Source organism: Rhinoraja longicauda, chromosome 5 (assembly GCF_053455715.1).
Source record: "Rhinoraja longicauda isolate Sanriku21f chromosome 5, sRhiLon1.1, whole genome shotgun sequence".
NCBI lineage: Eukaryota > Metazoa > Chordata > Chondrichthyes > Rajiformes > Arhynchobatidae > Rhinoraja > Rhinoraja longicauda.
Genome location: NC_135957.1, coordinates 86,220,841 through 86,238,689, shown reverse-complemented (window position 1 = coordinate 86,238,689; position 17,849 = coordinate 86,220,841). Strand labels below are relative to the sequence as shown.

Here is a 17,849-nt window from a genome sequence, read left to right as displayed (position 1 = left end):
CGGGAGAATGCACAAACTCCACACAGAGATGGGGATGTAACCCAGTTCTCTGGCATAATGAGGCAGCAGCCCTACCGTTGCTTACAAGAACTCACCAGTCCGGTAACTGTGTGTCATCACCCATTTAGTGCATGATGCAATTTACATCACGAGAGTGAAAGCATACTACACAAGCCACTATCAAGACAAACTGACGATCACCATTCCACGTATTGAGTGGGAAATACTCGGGTTTAGATCTAGTGACACGAAAGCAAACGAAAAAAATAAACTGCACTAAACAGGTAGTAACATGCACAAAATTAATCCCCCTGCCCCTAGCAACAACGGACAAAATGTATAAAATCACGAGGGAAATAGATGGGATGAATATACTGTATCGAAACAAAGAACTGCAGATGTTGGCTAATGCACTAAAGAACACAGAGTGCTGGAGTACCTCAGCAGGCCAGGCAGCATCTCTGGAGAACATGGATAGGTGATGTTTCAGGTCGAAACCCTTCTTCGGAAGGCAGTGGAGGCCAGTTCGTTGGATGCTTTCAAGAGAGAGCTGGATAGAGCTCTTAAGGATAGCGGAGTGAGGGGGTATGGGGAGAAGGCAGGAACGGGGGTACTGATTGAGAGTGATCAGCCATGATCGCATTGAATGGCGGTGCTGGCTCGAAGGGCTGAATGGCCTACTCCTGCACCTATTGTCTATTGTCTATTCATTCTGAAGAAAGGTCACCTATCCATGTTCTCCAGAGATGCTGCAAAAAAACAAAACGAGTGTTTATGCAGTTCCGAGGTACATAGTAAAGGTGGTCGGGGGTGTAGGTCAGGTTATTGGAGGCGTAGGGGCAAGGGTTGGGGGGAATGAGGGGCAGGGGGGTGTGGGTGCAGGGACAAGGGGTTGAAGGGTTTGGCGGTGTCGGGCAGGGGTTACAGGGTTTCGGGGTGTCGGGGCAGGGGTTGGAGGTACAGGGGCAAGGATTGGGGGAATGAGGGGTGTAGGGGCAAGGGTTTGGGGTGCAGTAACAGGGATTGCAGGGTTTGGAGGTACAGGGGCAGGGGTTAGAGGGTTTGGGTGTAGGAGCAGGGGTTAGAGTTTGGGGGGGTGTTTGGACAAGGGGTTCGGGGGCAGGCGTTAGAGGGTGTCGGGCCAGGGGGTACAGGGTTTGCGTTGTAGGGGCAGGGCTTGGGGGGTGTAGGGGCAGGGGTTACAGGGTTGGGGGTGTTTGGTCAAGGGATGGGGGTACGGGGTGTTTGGTCAAGGGAGGGGGTGTTTGGTTAAGGGGGTGTTTGGTCAAGGGGGGGTGTTTGGTCAAGGGGGGTGTTTGGTCAAGGGGGGTGTTTGGTCAAGGGGGTGTTTGGTCAAGGGGGGTGTTTGGTCAAGGGGGGTATTTGGTCAAGGGATGGGGGGTTTGGTCGAGGGATGGGGGGTTTTGAGGGTGTTTGGTCAAGGGGTTTGGAGGAGTACGGGGGTGTTTGGTCAAGGGATGGGGGGTTTGGTCAAGGGGGGTGTTTGGTAAGGGATGGGGGGTGTTTGGTAAGGGATGGGGGGTACAGGAGGGTTTGGTCAAGGGAGGGGGGGGTTTGGTCAAAGGAGGTGTTTGGTCAAGGGGGGGTGTTTGGTAAGGGATGGGGGGTACAGGAGGGTTTGGTCAAGGGAGGGGGGGTTTGGTCAAGGGAGGGGGGGTTTGGTCAAGGGAGGGGGGGTTTGGTCAAGGGATGGGGGTTTGGTCAAGGGAGGTGTTTGGTAAGGGAGTGGGGGGTACGGGGGGATTTGGTCAAGGGATGGGGGGTTTGGTCAAGGGGGGTGTTTGGTAAGGGATGGGGGTACGGGGTGTTTGGTCAAGGGAGGGGGTGTTTGGTTAAGGGGGTGTTTGGTAAGGGATGGGGGGTACAGGAGGGTTTGGTCAAGGGGGGTGTTTGATCAAGGGGGGTGTTTGATCAAGGGAGGGGGGGGGGGGTTGGTCAAGGGAGGTGTTTGGTCAAAGGCGGTGTTTGGTAAGGGAGTGGGGGGTACGGGGGGATTTGGTCAAGGGAGGGGGGGGGTTTGGTCAAGGGAGGGGGGGGGGTTTGGCCAGGGGGCCTTGCTGCTGCCCACATTGCCCCCCCCCCCCCCCCCCTTACCGGTCTTGAACTGGCGGTGCGGGTCGTCCGGGTCGCCGAAGTCGTCCAGCAGCGACAGGTAGATGAGGCCGAAGGCGTTCTGGATGCCGAACACCGAGCCGTTGCACCACATGGAGGCGACCATCACCACCCAGCCCCAGCCGCCCTCGGGGGGCAGCGGCCCGGGGTCAACGGCGGCCTCCCCCCCGGCCTCGCCCCGCTCCTTCTCCTTCTCCCCGACCCCCACCCCCACCTCCACCCCGGGCCGCCCACCCTCATCCTCATCCCCACCCCCACCCTCACCCTGCAACTGCTCCCGCTCCTTGTCCCCGCTCCCCGGCACCACGCTCCCCCTCATCCCCCTCATCCCCCCCCCCCCTCACAGGCAGCACCTCTCTCCCCCCCCCCCCCCTCACAGGCAGCACCTCTCTCTCCCCCCCCCCCCTCACAGGCAGCACCTCTCTCCCCCCCCCCCCCTCACAGGCAGCTCCTCTCCCCCCTCACTCTCTCCCCCTGTCCCTGCTCCTCTCCCCCTTCACCCCGTTCCCGCTCTCAGCTCCTCTTTCCTCCTCTCCTCCTCTCACTCTCCCCCCCTCACTCTCCTCCCTCCCTCACTCTCCTCCCTCCCTCACTCTCCTCCCTCACAGCTCCTCTCCCTGTCCCCGCTCACAGCTCCTCCTCTCCTCTCTCCCCCTCTCTCTCCTCTCCTCTCTCTCCTCCTCTCCTCTCTCTCCTCCTCTCCTCTCTCTCCTCTCCCCCTCTCTCTCCTCTCCCCCTCTCTCTCCTCTCCCCTCTCCCTCACTCTCCTCCCCTCTCTCTCCTCTCCCCCTCTCTCTCCTCTCCCCCTCTCTCTCCTCTCCCCCTCTCTCTCCTCTCCCCCTCTCTCTCCTCTCCCCCTCTCTCTCCTCTCCCCCTCTCTCTCCTCTCCCCCTCTCTCTCCTCTCCCCCTCTCTCTCTCTCCTCTCCCCCTCTCTCTCCTCTCCCTCACACTCCTCCCCCCTCTCTCTCCCTCCCCCCTCTCCCCCCCCCTCTCCCCCTCTCTCTCCTCTCCCACTCTCCTCTCCCCCTCTCTCCTCTCCCCCTCTCTCTCTCTCCTCTCCCCCCTCTCTCTCCTCTCCCTCACAGCTCCTGTCCCATGTGATGCCTCTACACAGCCTCCCCTCTTCTCTCCCTTTCCCTCACTCCCTCCCCTTCTCTCTCTCCCCGTCCCAGCTCCTGTCCCATGTGGTGTCGACAACACAACCCCTCCCCCTTCCTCCCTTCCCCTTATCACTTTCTGTCTCTCCCCCGTTTCTTTGTCTTAGTTTACGCCCTCGTCACTTTAACTCTCTCTCTATTTCTCCTTCTTTGTCCCTCTTTCACTCTACCCAGTTTTATCTGTTGACTCTCTTCTACTTTCTTTCAGTTTCCCTCCCCTCTCTGTTCCACTCACTTTTTCCTCTCTCTCTGTCCCCCCGTCTCTCCCTGCCTCTCTCTCCCTGCCTCTCTCTCCCTGCCTCTCTCCCCCGTCTGTGTGTGTGTCTCTTTGTGCATCTGTCTCTCCCCCAGCACTGTGTCCCTGTCTCACTGCCCCCCAGCTGTGTCTGTCTCTCTATGTGTGTGTGTGTGTCTCTGTCTCCCAGCCCTCCGTCTGTCTCTCTGTGTCTCTGCCCCTGTGTCTCCCCCAGCCCGCTGTCTCTGTGTGTCCCCAGCCCTGTGCCCCCGTGTCTGTCTCTGTGTCCCCCCCAGCCCTTTGTCTCTGTGTTCCCCCCAGCCCTTTGTCTCTGTGTTCCCCCCAGCCCTGTGCCTCTGCCTCTGTGTTCCCCCCAGCCCTGTGCCTCTGCGTCCCCCCAGCCCTGTGCCTGTCTGTGTTCCCCCCAGCCCTGTGCCTCTGTGTCCCCCCAGCCCTGTGCCTCTGCGTCCCCCCAGCCCTGTGCCTGTCTGTGTTCCCCCCAGCCCTGTGCCTGTCTGTGTCCCCCCAGCCCTGTGCCTCTGTGTCCCCCCAGCCCTGTGCCTGTCTGTGTCCCCCCAGCCCTGTGCCTGTCTGTGTCCCCCCAGCCCTGTGCCTCTGTGTCCCCCCAGCCCTGTGCCTCTGTGTCCCCCCAGCCCTGTGCCTCTGCCTCTGTGTCCCCCCAGCCCTGTGCCTGTCTGTGTCCCCCCAGCCCTGTGCCTCTGTGTCCCCCCAGCCCTGTGCCTCTGCCTCTGTGTCCCCCCCAAGCCCTCTGCCTCTGTGTCCCCCCAGCCCTGTGCCTCTGCCTCTGTGTCTCCCCAGCCCTGTGCCTCTGCCTCTGTGTCCCCCCCAGCCCTGTGCCTCTGTGTCCCCCCAGCCCTGTGCCTCTGTGTCCCCCCAGCCCTGTGCCTCTGCCTCTGTGTCCCCCCAGCCCTGTGCCTCTGCCTCTGTGTCCCCCCAGCCCTGTGCCTCTGTGTCCCCCCAGCCCCTGTGCCTCTGTCTCTGTGTCCCCCAGCCCTGTGCCTCTGCCTCTGTGTCCCCCCCCAGCCCTGTGCCTCTGTGTTCCCCCCAGCCCTGTGCCTCTGTGTTCCCCCCAGCCCTGTGCCTCTGTGTTCCCCCCAGCCCTGTGCATCCGTCTCTGTGTCCCCACAGCCCTCTGTCTCTGTGTCCCCCCCCCAGCCCTGTGCATCCGTCTCTGTGTCCCCACAGCCCTCTGTCTCTGTGTCCCCCCCCAGCCCTGTGCATCCGTCTCTGTGTCCCCACAGCCCTCTGTCTCTGTGTCCCCCCCCAGCCCTGTGCCTCTGTCTCTGTGTTCCCCCCAGCCCTGTGCATCCGTCTCTGTGTCCCCACAGCCCTCTGTCTCTGTGTCCCCCCCCAGCCCTGTGCATCCGTCTCTGTGTCCCCACAGCCCTCTGTCTCTGTGTCCCCCCCCAGCCCTGTGCCTCTGTCTCTGTGTTCCCCCCAGCCCTGTGCATCCGTCTCTGTGTCCCCACAGCCCTCTGTCTCTGTGTCCCCCCCCAGCCCTGTGCATCCGTCTCTGTGTCCCCACAGCCCTCTGTCTTTGTGTTCCCCCCAGCCCTGTGCCTCTATCTCTGTGTTCCCCCCAGCCCTGTTTCCAGTAAAGATACTAGAAGAACAAGACAGACCACTCGACCCTAAAAACCGGCGTCTGTCAAGGCGCCATTTTAGTAGGCAGTCAAGTCAAGTTTATTTGTCACATACACATACAAGATGTGCAGTGAAATGAAAGGTCACTCACAGTCTTGCAGAAACATTTTAACGGTATCATCACACATACTACTCCCCCACGCCACTGATTACGCTGCGAGAGGCTGAGAGGACGGCGGGGTTTGCTTACTAAAATGGCTCCTGTGCGGACTACACTTCAGTACAGGCGATTTCAACGGAGTGGTCCATCTGGCTCCTCTAGTGTCTTTGGTCTGGCCAGACCAAAGATACTAGAGGAGCAAGATGGACCACTCCGTCGATATAACCAGTACTGAAGTTTGGTAGGAACGACCGCCATTTTAGTAAGCAAACCCCGCCGTCCGCTCAGCCTCTCGCAGTGTAATCAGTGTTGTGGGGAACAGTGTGTGTGATGATACCGTTAAAATGCAGAATATATCTCGCCCTTCAATTCACAGATTTTTGTTATTTTTATTGTTAAATGTTTCTGCAAGTTTCTGCCTACTAAAATGGCGCCGTGACGCACTACGGTTATTAGGGTCGAGTGGTCTGTCTTGCTCCTCTAGTATCTTTGGTCCTGACACACTCGCTCTCCGCTTTAAGTGGGGAGGGAGTGTGTGACACACTCGCTCCCTCCGCGCCGCCGCCCATTGGGCGCTGACGACACCCCCGGGCCTTGCCATTGGCTGCGGGGGCTTCTCAGTCCGAGTACGGGCGGGGCTGTCCCAGGCGGGATGGGCCGAAGGGCCGCGCTGGACAGGGGCTAAGCGATGGAGTGGGGAGGGAGTGTGTGGGGCAGGTGGCGAGGTTGGGTTATTGGGGTTGGCGGGTGACTGGAACGCGCTGCCAGGGGTGGTGGTGGAGGCAGATACAGAGAAACATAGAAAATAGGTGCAGGAGGAGGCCTTTCAGCCCTTCGAGCCAGCACCACCATTCATTGTGATCACGGCTGATCATCCACAATCAGTAACCCGTGCCTGCCTTCTCCCCATAATCCCTTGATTCCACTAGCCCCTAGAGCTCTATCTAACTCTCTCTTAAATCCATCCAGTGATTTGGCCTCCACTGCCCTCTGTGGCAGAGAATTCCACAAATTCACAACCCTCTGGGTGAAAAAGTTCCTTCTCACCTCAGTTTTAAATAGACCATAGTGGTGTTGAGGAGGCTTTCAGTTAGGCACATGGATTATGCAGGGAATGGAGGGATATGGATCATGTCCAGGCAGATAAGAGTTGGTCTTGGCATCATATTTGGCACAGGTATTTAGTGTAGTTTTGTTTAGAGACATTGTGACACAATTTAGACATTGAGTGCCAAAGTGCCTGTTTCCATATTGTTGTAGAATCGTAACAACTTGCTCACACTGGCCAAGATGTCCCAGCTACACTAGTCCCACCTGCCCAGCATTTAGCCCATATCCTACTAAACCTGTCCTATCCTTGTACCTGTCCAAATGTTTCTTAAACATTGTGATAGTCCCTGCCTCAACTACCTCCTCTGGCACACAAAATGCTGGAGTAACTCAGCGGGTCAGGCAGCATCTCTGGAGAGAAGGAACGGGTGTCGTTTCCGAAACGTCACCCATTCCTTCTCTCCAGAGATGCTGCCTGACCCGCTGAGTTACTCCAGCATTTTGTGTCTACCTTCGATTTAAACCAGCATCTGCAGTTTTCTTTTGCACACATCTGACCTCCTCTGGCAGCTCGTTCCATACACCCACCACCCTATGTGTAAAAAAGTGAACCCTCAGGTTCCCATTAAATCTTTTCCCCTCTCACCTTGAACCTATGTCCTCTGGCTCTCGATTCCCCTACTCTGAGCAAGTGCGTGACTTTGTTTAACGTGGGGAGACTGGTGCACAGACAGCACCACACGGTCCTTGACAGATCTGGGTCAGGATCCAGTGGCATGGAGTCCAAGACGACCGGGGACCCTTTTCTGCTGCAGCCTTCATCCATCCGCCTTCCCAGCCGTTGTGACGCTCCACTAAAGTCAGCCGTCACCCTCCCTCCGCCTGTTCCACCGTTGAGGTCTTGGTTGGATTGCTCTTTGTCAGGGACCTCCCCCTCGACCTTACCGCCATGGGTGACCCTACCAGGAGCGTAGCTCCAGACGGCATCACTCTCAGGATTTCAGGACCACACAAGCTTGTCCACCACGACAAGGTGACAACTAACGGAGAAGATACAGTACAGCAGAGTAACAGGCCCAACGGCCCACAATTTTTGTGCCAAACATGATGCCAAGATAAACTGATCTCATCCGCTGACGTATGATCCATATCCTTCTGTTCCCTGCACTTCCACGTGCCTATCCAAAAGCCTCTTAAACACGACTATCGCATCTGCCTTCACTGGCAATGTGCTCCAGGTCCCCACCACTAGGGTTGCCAACTGTCCCGTATTAGCCGGGACATCCCGTATTTTGGCCTAAATTGGACTGCCCTTGTCCCATATTAGGCCCGGGGGTCGCTGAAGGCCTGGACGCTGCAGGCCCCGACACTGTAGGCCCCGACACTGTAGGCCCCGACACTGTAGGCCCCGACACTGTAGGCCCCGACACTGCAGGCCCCGACACTGTAGGCCCCGACACTGTAGGCCCCGACACTGCAGGCCCCGACACTGTAGGCCCCGACACTGTAGGCCCCGACACTGCAGGCCCCGACACTGTAGGCCCCGACACTGTAGGTCCCGACAGTTTAAGTGCAGACACTCTAGGTTTCCGCCATTTTAGCTCCGGACAGTCTAGGTCTGGAGGCCCGGGCGCCGTCTAACGGAGATTGCGTAGCAACCCGCCTCCCCATAACCCCTGACACTCGTACTAATCAAGAATATGTCAATCTCTGCCTTAAAAATACCTAATGACTTGGCCTTCACCACCGAATTCTGAGGCAAATAAATTCTAGCTGCTTGTTAAATAACTTAACTACAATAGCACCATGTGCCCTTGCATGCAAAGAGTTACCCAAGACATATTAACATAGAAAATAGGTGCAGGAGTAGGCCAATTCTCTGAATGCATTCAAGAGAGAGCTAGATAGAGCTCTTAAAGATAGCGGAGTCAAGGGATATGGGGAGAAGGCAGGAACGGGGTACTGATTGTGAATGATCAGCCATGGTCACAATGAATGGCGGTGCTGGCTCGAAGGGCCGAATGGCCTCCTCCTGCACCTATTGTCTATTGTCTACTCGTTTGTTCTCACCAATGGAGTGATGTTTTCATGTTCACAGGTTATTGGAGCAGAATTAGGCCATTCTTTAGGACACTGTAGGCCCGGACAGTTTAAGTGCCGACACTGGTCACATTGAATGGTGGTGCTAGCTCGAAGGGCTGAATGGCCTACTCCTGCACCTATTGACTATTGTTTCCGCCATTTTAGTTCTGGACAGTCTAGGTCTGGAGGCCCGGGCGCCGTCTATCGGAGGTTGCGTAGCAACCCGCCTCCCAGCCAGGGCGGCCACCATTGGTGGAGAGGGAGCACGTAGCCGCCGGCTGGTTGAGGTCACGTGGGCCGCGGGGCGGTGACGTCACCTTGTCCCGTGTTTGGGAGTGAGATAGTTGGCATCCCTACCCACCACCCTCTCTGTAATAAAACCTGTCCCACACATCTCCATTAAACTTTCTCCCTCTCACTTTGTAGCTACGCCCTCTAGTGTTGGACATTTCCACCTAGGGACCAGGTCACCAGGGTGGCAGGTTCAATGCCGACTACGGGTGTTGTCTCTACGGACTTTGTACGTTTTCCCTGTGACCTGCGTGGGGTTTCTCCGGTTTCCTCCCACACTCCAAGCACGTACAGGTTTGTTGGATAATTGGCTTTGGTAAAGTTGTAAATTGTCCCTGGTGTATGTCGGATAGTCATCGTCATGGCGATCCCTCGAGGTCGAGGATGGGCTATGTTCCGATGTCAGAATGAAGACGCCTGTGTGCGTGCGTGTGTTTAACGTGTACTTGATGTTGCACTCCAAGAAGCACACGGTCATTCTCAAATCAATCAGCTCATTCCAATGGCAAGGGAACCAAGACGATTGGAGCTGATAGACCTGTCGCAGCTTTCATCCGCCTTCACAGTCGTTGAGTTCAAGATAACTTTGTCCGTCTGGTCTGCCGTTGAGGTCTTGTAGGTTGACCCTCGTCCTCGACCTTACCGCCATGGGTGGCCCTACCAGAAGCTAGTGCTTCCCACAGCATCGCTCTCAGAATCATGGGGGCACGCAAGCCTCTTCACCACAACAAGGTGAAGCATCCGAAGTGGGTCGGCTAGTGATAACGTGCGGGGTCCCCTGGTCAGTGCTGGAAGGCCCTGTTTCCGCGCTGTATCTCTAAACTACACTAAATACCAGACACAGGAACAGCTTCTTGCCCTCTGTTATCAGGCTTCTGAACGGTCCTTGTATAAGCTAGGATACTGTCCGATTCACCTCTACCCCATTGTGGACATCCTGGTATCATGCTGGTAAATCTCCTCTGCACCCTCTCCAACGCTTCCCCATCTTCCCTGTAATGGGGCCAGTCTGACCAAGCTCAGTTTCCCCTCAAGGATACAAGTGTTGTACAGGAGGGGGAGGGGGTGGGGGGCTTACAACTAGTCCGGTAGTTCTACCTTTAATAGACAATAGGTGCAGGAGGAGGCCATTCGAGCCAGCACCGCCATTCAATGTGACCATGGCTGATCATTCTCAATCAATACCCCGTTCCTGCCTTCTCCCCATACCCCCTGACTCCGCTATCCTTAAGAGCTCTATCTAGCTCTCTCTTGAATGCATTCAGAGAATTGGCCTCCACTGCCTTCTGAGGCAGAGAATTCCACAGATTCACAACTCTCTGACTGAAAAAGTTTTTCCTCATCTCCGTTCTAAATGGCCTACCCCTTATTCTTAAACTGTGGCCCCTGGTTCTGGACTCCCCCAACATTGGGAACATGTTTCCTGCCTCTAACATGTCCAACCCCTTAATAATCTTATACGTTTCGATAAGATCTCCTTACTGCCACGGGCACTGACTACATTTGCTTTGCAAAATTCCAGATCATATTTAAATTTACTGCACAGATGATTGGAGCATCTAGTCACAGGCTGTGATAAAGTTTACATAACAGACACGTGCTCCATCTTAGCAGAGTGCAAACAGATTGTATGGTCACTTGGCTAAATAGTGGGATTTGAAACTGATTGCCTCACAGGAACTGCAGATGCTGGTTTAAACCCGGGTGGCCGCCATTGGTGGAGCGGGAGCACGTGGCCGCTGGCTGGGTGAGGTCACGTGGGGCGCGGGGCGGTGACGTTACCTTGTCCCTTATTTGGGAGTGAGGTAGTTGGCACCCCTAGCCGAGCATCAGGCTGAGACCAATGCTCACCTGCCTGCATGTGATCCATATCCCTCCATAACCCCCTGCTTATCCATGTGAAAATCCATGATCCTGATGAAAAGAAAGACTTTTCAGCTTAGTTTAGAGATACAGCGCGGAAACAGGCCATTCGGCCCACCGAGTCCCCGCCGGCCAGTGATCCCCGCACACTAACACTATCCTACACACACTAGGGACAATTTACAATTTACCGATGCCAATTAACCTACAAACCTGTACATCTTTGGAGTATGGAAGTAAACCAGGGCACCCGGACAAAACCCACGCAGGTCACGGGGAGAAGGTACAAACTCCGCACAGACAGCGCCCGTAGTCGGGATGGAACCAGGGTGTCTGGCGCTGTGTGACAGCAACTCTACTGCTGCGCCACTGCGCTGCCTCCTCTCGGAGGCCGTGACCTCTGTTGGGCCAGTAAAACGATAACCAGACTAGCTCTGGAACCAAAGGAGCCCGAATATCAGTGATGAACCTGTATAACAATAGACAATAGGTGCAGGAGGAGGCCATTTGGCCCTTCGAGCCAGCACCACCATTCAATGTGATCATGGCTGATCATTCTCAATCAGTACCCCGTTTCTGCCTTCTCCACATACCCCCTGACTCCGTTATCCTTAAGAGCTCTATCTAGCTCTCTCTTGAATGCATTCAGAGAATTGGCCTCCACTGCCTTCTGAGGCAGAGAATTCCACAGATTCACAACTCTGACTGAAAAAGTTTTTCCTCATTTCAGTTCTAAATGGCCTACCCCTTATTCTTAAACTGTGGCCCCTTGTTCTGGACTCCCCCAACATTGGGAACATGTTTCCTGCCTCTAACGTGTCCGACCCCTTAATAATTTCGATAAGATCACCTCTCATCCTTCTAAATTCCAGTGTATACAAGCCCAGACACATAATGCCGGAGTAACTCATCAGGTCAGGCAGCATCTCTGGAGAGAAGGAATGGGTGACATTTCGGGTCGAGAGATCCTTCTCTCCAGAGATGCTGCCTGATCCGCTGAGCTACTCCAGCATTTTGTTACTACCATCACCTATCCATGTTCTCCCTCTCCAACGGAATACCAGTGATGGACCTGTACAACACAAACAAATATTAAATGATAACGTATATCAAAAGCACTTAGGCAGTTTGCTCAGCAGCACTTAAAAGCATTGCCGTTGCAGCTGGGTGCATTTGTAAACTTGCTACACGCAGAATAGTCAATAGAAGGATTATCACCACCACTTTATTGTGACTCGGCTAACCTCAGCATTAGCGATGACGTTGTCTTTGGTATAGAAATATGAAGCACCTTTCCACATGGGTTGCCCAGTCGCCAGCTTATCTAGGATGATGTTCCAAAGCTCGATTTCTACCCGGATCAATAACTCTTCGTACTTTACACTAGAAGATAAGCCCCCGCTGCTTATTCCGCTCTGCGGGGAATCACATCGCAGCCGCATCTGTTCCCTGCATCGACGCTGCAGTCAAAGCGCCAGCAACATAATCAAGGACGAGTCGCTGCCCGGCCCACTCCCCTCTCCCATCAGGCAAGAGGTACAGAAGTGTGAAAACGCACAAACCAACCTCCCTCCCTCCCACTGACTCCATCTACACCTCACGCTGCCTCGGCAAGGCCAGCAGCATAATCAAAGACCAGTCTCACCCTGGCCACTCCCTCTTCTCCCCTCAGGCAAGAGGTACAGAAGTGTGAAAACACACACCTCCAGATTCAGGGACAGTTTCTTCCCAGCTGTTATCAGGCAACTGAACCGTCCTACCACAACCAGAGAGCAGTCCCTGATCTACCCTCTGCCTCATTGGTGACCCTCGGACTTTCTTTAACGGGACTTTACCTTGCACTCAATGTTATTAACTTATCATGTACACTGTGAATGGTGTCTAACCCAGGCGACCATTTGCGTGCTACCCAAAAAAGCAGATCTACAATCACATATTACAATCGTTCCACACTCTTAAATCATTACTCCTACAGCAATATTTATTACTTTAACCATGATCTTATCATGCAACTATACACTGTAAAAGGCTCGATTGTAATCATGAATTGTCTTTCCGCTGACTGGTTAGCACGCCACAAAAGTCTTTCACTGTACCTCAGTACCCGTGACAATATACTAGACTGAAACTGAACAAAACTGAAGTTGCCAAAAGTTTGAAGATAGGTCCTGACCTGAAACGTCACCTATCCATGTTCTCCAGAGATGCTGCCTGACCCGCTGAGTTCACTCCAGCACTCTGTGAAATGTCACCTATCCATGTTCTCCACAGATGCTGCCTGACCCGCTGAGTTCACTCCAGCACTCTGTGAAACGTCACCTATCCATGTTCTCCACAGATGCTGCCTGACCCGCTGAGTTACTCCAGCACTCTGTGAAACGTCACCTATCCATGTTCTCCACAGATGCTGCCTGACCCGCTGAGTTACTCCAGCACTCAGAGCACCCGGAGAAATCCGGCAGAGTTGCTGCCTTATAGTGCCAGAGACACAGGTTTGAGCCTAACCTTGGGTGCTGTGTGTGAAGTTTGCATTGAACCTGCGTCTCTGGCGCTGTGAGGCAGCAACTCTACCGTTGCACCACTAAGAAGAATCCAATCATTAGTGCAACAAAGCAGGGAGCACTGTGTGTTATTGTGTTTACAGGCCAGTTTAGTTTAGAGATACAGCGTAGAAACAGGCCCTTCGGCCCACCGAGTCCACATCGACCAGCAATTCCTGCATACTAACATTACCCTACACACACTAGGAACAATTTACAATTACACTAAGCCAAAAACCTGTGCGTCTTTGGAGCGTGGGAGGAAACCGAAGATCTCGGAGAAAACCCACGCAGGTCACGGGGAGAAGGTACAAACTCCGTACAGACAGCACCCGTAGTCGGGATGGAACCCGGGTCTCCGGCGCTGTGAGGCAGCAACTCTACCGCTGCGCCAGTTCAGTTGCAGGAAGTAAGCATTGTTTTTCTGATGCCAGCATAATTAAACACTCTCCATTCTTGCCTCTGGTGCACGTATTTTGCATTGCTTCTGTTATCTGCCAGCTAGATATCATTCCATGAAGAACTATTTGGCTAACCACGCACAGCTGTTTCTGTTCCTGATCTGATTTGATCTGAAGAAAGATATCAAGTTTTACAAAACATGAGAGGAAGAGATCAGATAAATGCAAAGAGTCTCATTCCCAAAGTAGGGGAAATGAAGAACCAGCGGACATGGGTTTAAGATGGGGGGAAGAGGAAAGATTTAATAGGAATCTGAGGGGTAACTTTTTTCCACACAGAGGGTGGTGGGTGTATGGAATGAGCTGCCAGAGGAGGTAGTTGAAGCTGGTACTATCACAATGTTTAATAAACAGTTAGACAGGTACATGGAATGGACAGGTTTGGAGGGATATGGGCCAAACGCAGGCAGGTGGGAAGAGTGTAGATGGGACATGTTGGTTGGTGTGGGAAGGTTGGGCCAAAGGGCTTGTTTCCGCGCTGTATCTCTAAAGTCTAAATCGGAACCACCCCTGTGTGCCGGGTGATGGCATTTAATAGGTGAATGCAGGTTGTTGTTAGGTTTTTGAGACTTAGAACAAACACATTTCCCATAAACTAACCAACTGTTGTTCATAGTGGCAAAATCTTAGGCATCTGCTGCCATCATGTGACTGGACAGGGTATTGCTAGTTTTAGTCAAGAGCATCCAATTGCTCGAGTAACTTGTCTGGACAGGCAGCATCTGTGGAGGGAAGGAAGAATGGGTGATGATTCAGGTCGAGATCCTTCTTCAGGTTGAAAGTCAGGGGAAAGGAAACAAGAGACATGGAAGGGTTAGGTATGGAAACGAGAGACTGATGGGGAGAAGTTCAAGGAAAATGTAGATTAGCTCATTGTTAGTTAGGGGAAGGTGACAATGAGGCATACTAAGTGAAATTTAATCAAGACAGTCAAACTGGGCGGATAACTAGGGTGGGGGAAGGGATGGAGAGAGAGGGAAAACAAGGGTGACTTGAAGTTAACATAGAAAATAGGTGCAGGAGGCCATTCGGCCCTTCAGGCCAGCACCGCCATGGCTGATCATCCACAATCCGTAACCCGTGCCTGCCTTCTCCCCATATCCCTTGATTCCACTAGCCCCTAGAGCTCTATCTAACTCTCTCTTAAATTCATCCAGTGATTTGGCCTCCACTGCCCTCTACGGCAGAGAATTCCACAAATTCACAACTCTCTGGGTGAAAAAGTTCCTTCTCACCTCAGTTTTAAATGGCCTCCCCTTTATTCTAAGACTGTGGCCCCTGGTTCTGGACTCCCCCAACATTGGGAACATTTTTCCTGCATCTAGCTTGTCCAGTCCTTTTATAATTTTATGTCTCTATGAGATCCCCTCTCATCCTTCTAAACTCCAGTGAATACAAGCCTAGTCTTTTCAATCTTTCCTCATATGACAGTCCCGCCATCTCAGGGATCAATCTCGTGAACCTACGCTGCACTGCCTCAATTACAAGGATGCCCTTCCTCAAATTAGGAGACCAAAACTGTACATACTCCAGATGTGGTCTTACCAGGGCCCTATACAACTGCAGAAGAACCTCTTTACTCCTATACTGAAATCCTCTCGTTATGAAGGCCAACATGCCATTAGCTTTCTTCACTGCCTGCTGTACCTGCACGTCAACTTTCAGTGACTGGTGTACAAGGACACCCAAGTCTCGCTGCACTTCCCCCTTACCTAACCTAACACCATTGAGATAATAATCTGCCTCCTTGTTTTGAGGTGCTGTTCCTCCAATGTACAGCCAATGGAACAATGAAATTCCTACTTTCAGCAGCATAACCGACCTGCAATGCACAGATAATACACAACATACAAAAATTCAATAAGTTAATATTCTCAATACTAATGCAAAAACCCCAAAGTCCTCAGTGCAACCAAAAACAGTCCATAGAAGGTGTTGTATCATGTTCAAGAGCCTGAGTGATGAATCAATGAATGAATGATTAAGTATGTACACATACAAGGAATGTGCCTTGGTGCTCCGCTCGCAAGTAACAACACGAACATACAGTAAACAAGAGTAAAGCATAAAACATTAAGAATACAACATTACGGTTTAAACGTGTGAGTGAAATAAACCAGAGCAAAAAGAGGCTACAGACTTTTGGTTGTTGAGTCGAGCTACTACTCGCAGAAAAAAAACTGTTTTTATATCTGACTGTGGCTGCTTTGACAGTCCGGACTCGACTTCCAGAGGGAAGTGCCTCAAAGAGTTTGTGGCCAGGGTGAGAGGGGTCAGAGATGATCTTGCCCGCTCGTTTCCTGGCCCTTGCAGTGTACAGTTCGTCAATGGGGGGAAGGTTGCAGCCAACAACTTTCTCAGCTGTGCGAACGATCCGTTGCAGCCTGATGGTTGTTGAAAAGACAGAGTCGCACAGCTTGGAAACTGACCCTTCAGCCCAACCTGCCGACACCGTCCAACATGTCCCATCTGCACTAGTCCCACCTGCCTGCGCTCTTGAATCTTCTTCCCGATGGAGCCAGCGCTGCCGTCGCAGCTGCGGCTTGCCTGCAGTCCGTCTGTCTTTTGTGTTTTTTGTTGTTTTTGTCTGAATTGTAGTTTTAATATGGTGTAGTTTTGTATGTTATGTGGGGGGGGGGAGGGGGTGGGAGGGAACGGGAACTGTAAAATTCTCTCTCCCGAACAGAGACGCGACCTTTGTTTCTGTGTCGTGTCTCCGTTCCCAATGCGGCCTACCACCGGCCATGCACCTGGGACCACCTGGGGCTCTGGTTTGCAGAGCCCACGGCCCGGACTCACCACCTGCGGCGCTGGCTGCCTGCGGATGCTACGGGAGCAGGCTGCGACTCGTCTCCGGCGCGGGCCGCCTGGACGTCGGAAACCCACAGGCCCCTGGGTGGGGGCCGACATCGGGAGCACCGGCAGCGGCAGCGTCTTCGCCCGCCCCGAATCGCGGGGCTTGGGTCGGCCCACCGTGGACCTTTCACCGTCCAGCGGGGGCTTCAATGTCGGGAGCCCCGACCGCCCTGATGTGGCAACTCCAACAGCCTGACCGCGGGAGAAGACGGCAGGGAAGAGAAAAATACATTTGTGGCCTTCCATCACAGTGAGAAGGGACTGGAGGAGACTCACTGTGATGGATGTTTCTTTTTGTTTGGTGTTAGTTGTGATTGTATGTGTTATTGCATTTTTATTGATTATTCTTATTGGTCTTATTGTTTAACTGCGGGTAATGTTTCATTTCACTACACATTTATGTGTATGTGACAAATAAACGACTATTGACTATTGACTATTGATATTGATGTGAGCGCCTTCTTAAGGCAGCGACTACTGTACACCCCTTAGATGGAAAATATTACCCCTCCCAAACATTAGGATTCATTGAGATCTCACTTCATTATTCTAAACTTAGAAACAGAAAATATGTACAGGAGTAGGCCATTCGAGCTAGCACCGCCATTCAATATGATCATGGCTGATCATCCACAATCAGTACCCTATTCCTGCTTTCTCCCCATATCCCTTGATTTCGCTAGCCCAAATCTAACTCTCTTGAAAACAATAGGCGCAGGAGGAGGCCATTCGGCCCTTCGAGCCAGCATTGCCATTCAATGTGATCATGGCTGATCATTCTCAATCAGTACCCCGTTCCTGCCTTCTCCCCATACCCCCTGACTCCGCTATCCTTAAGAGCTCTATCTAGCTCTCTCTTGAATGCATTCAGAGAATTGGCCTCCACTGCCTTCTGAGGCAGAGAATTCCACAGATTCACAACTCTCTGACTGAAAAAGTTTTTCCTCATCTCAGTTTTAAATGGCCTACCCCTTATTATTAAACTGTGGCCCCTTGTTCTGGGCTCCCCCAACATTGGGAACATGTTTCCTGCCTCTAACGTGTCCAACCCCTTAATAATCTTATACGTTTTGATAAGATCTCCTCTCATCCTTCTGATCCAGTGAATTGGCCTCCACTGCCTTCTGTGGCAGAGAGTAACTCTCTAGTGTAAACATTCCTGGTCTATCCAATCTCTCCCCGTAGTACAGACTCACCAGCCTCTGTAACCAGCCTAGTAAATGCTCTCCATCTGAGGCAAGAAAGCTTTTCACTGTACCTCAGTACGCGTCACAATAAACTAACTAAAAGCACAGGTAGTTCTGCTTAAACATGATAGATGTGTGCCTACGTGACCTCACTTCATGGAAAATCACTTTAGACTTTAGAGATACATTTTTTTTTCATTTAGAGATACAGCGCGGCAACAGGCCCTT

The 17,849-nt window shown here is 52.9% G+C and overlaps 1 pseudogene across 1 annotated transcript in view; it reads right to left on the bottom strand.

Moving 5' to 3' along the window:
• Positions 1–2,452, bottom strand: part of LOC144593944 (monocarboxylate transporter 10 pseudogene) — a 74,424-nt pseudogene extending 71,972 nt beyond the window's left edge. The window contains exon 1 of the transcript XR_013547301.1: positions 2,116–2,452. The product of XR_013547301.1 is annotated as a monocarboxylate transporter 10 pseudogene (transcript). The remainder of the gene's footprint in view (positions 1–2,115) is intronic.
• Between the last annotated feature and the right edge of the window lie 15,397 nt (positions 2,453–17,849).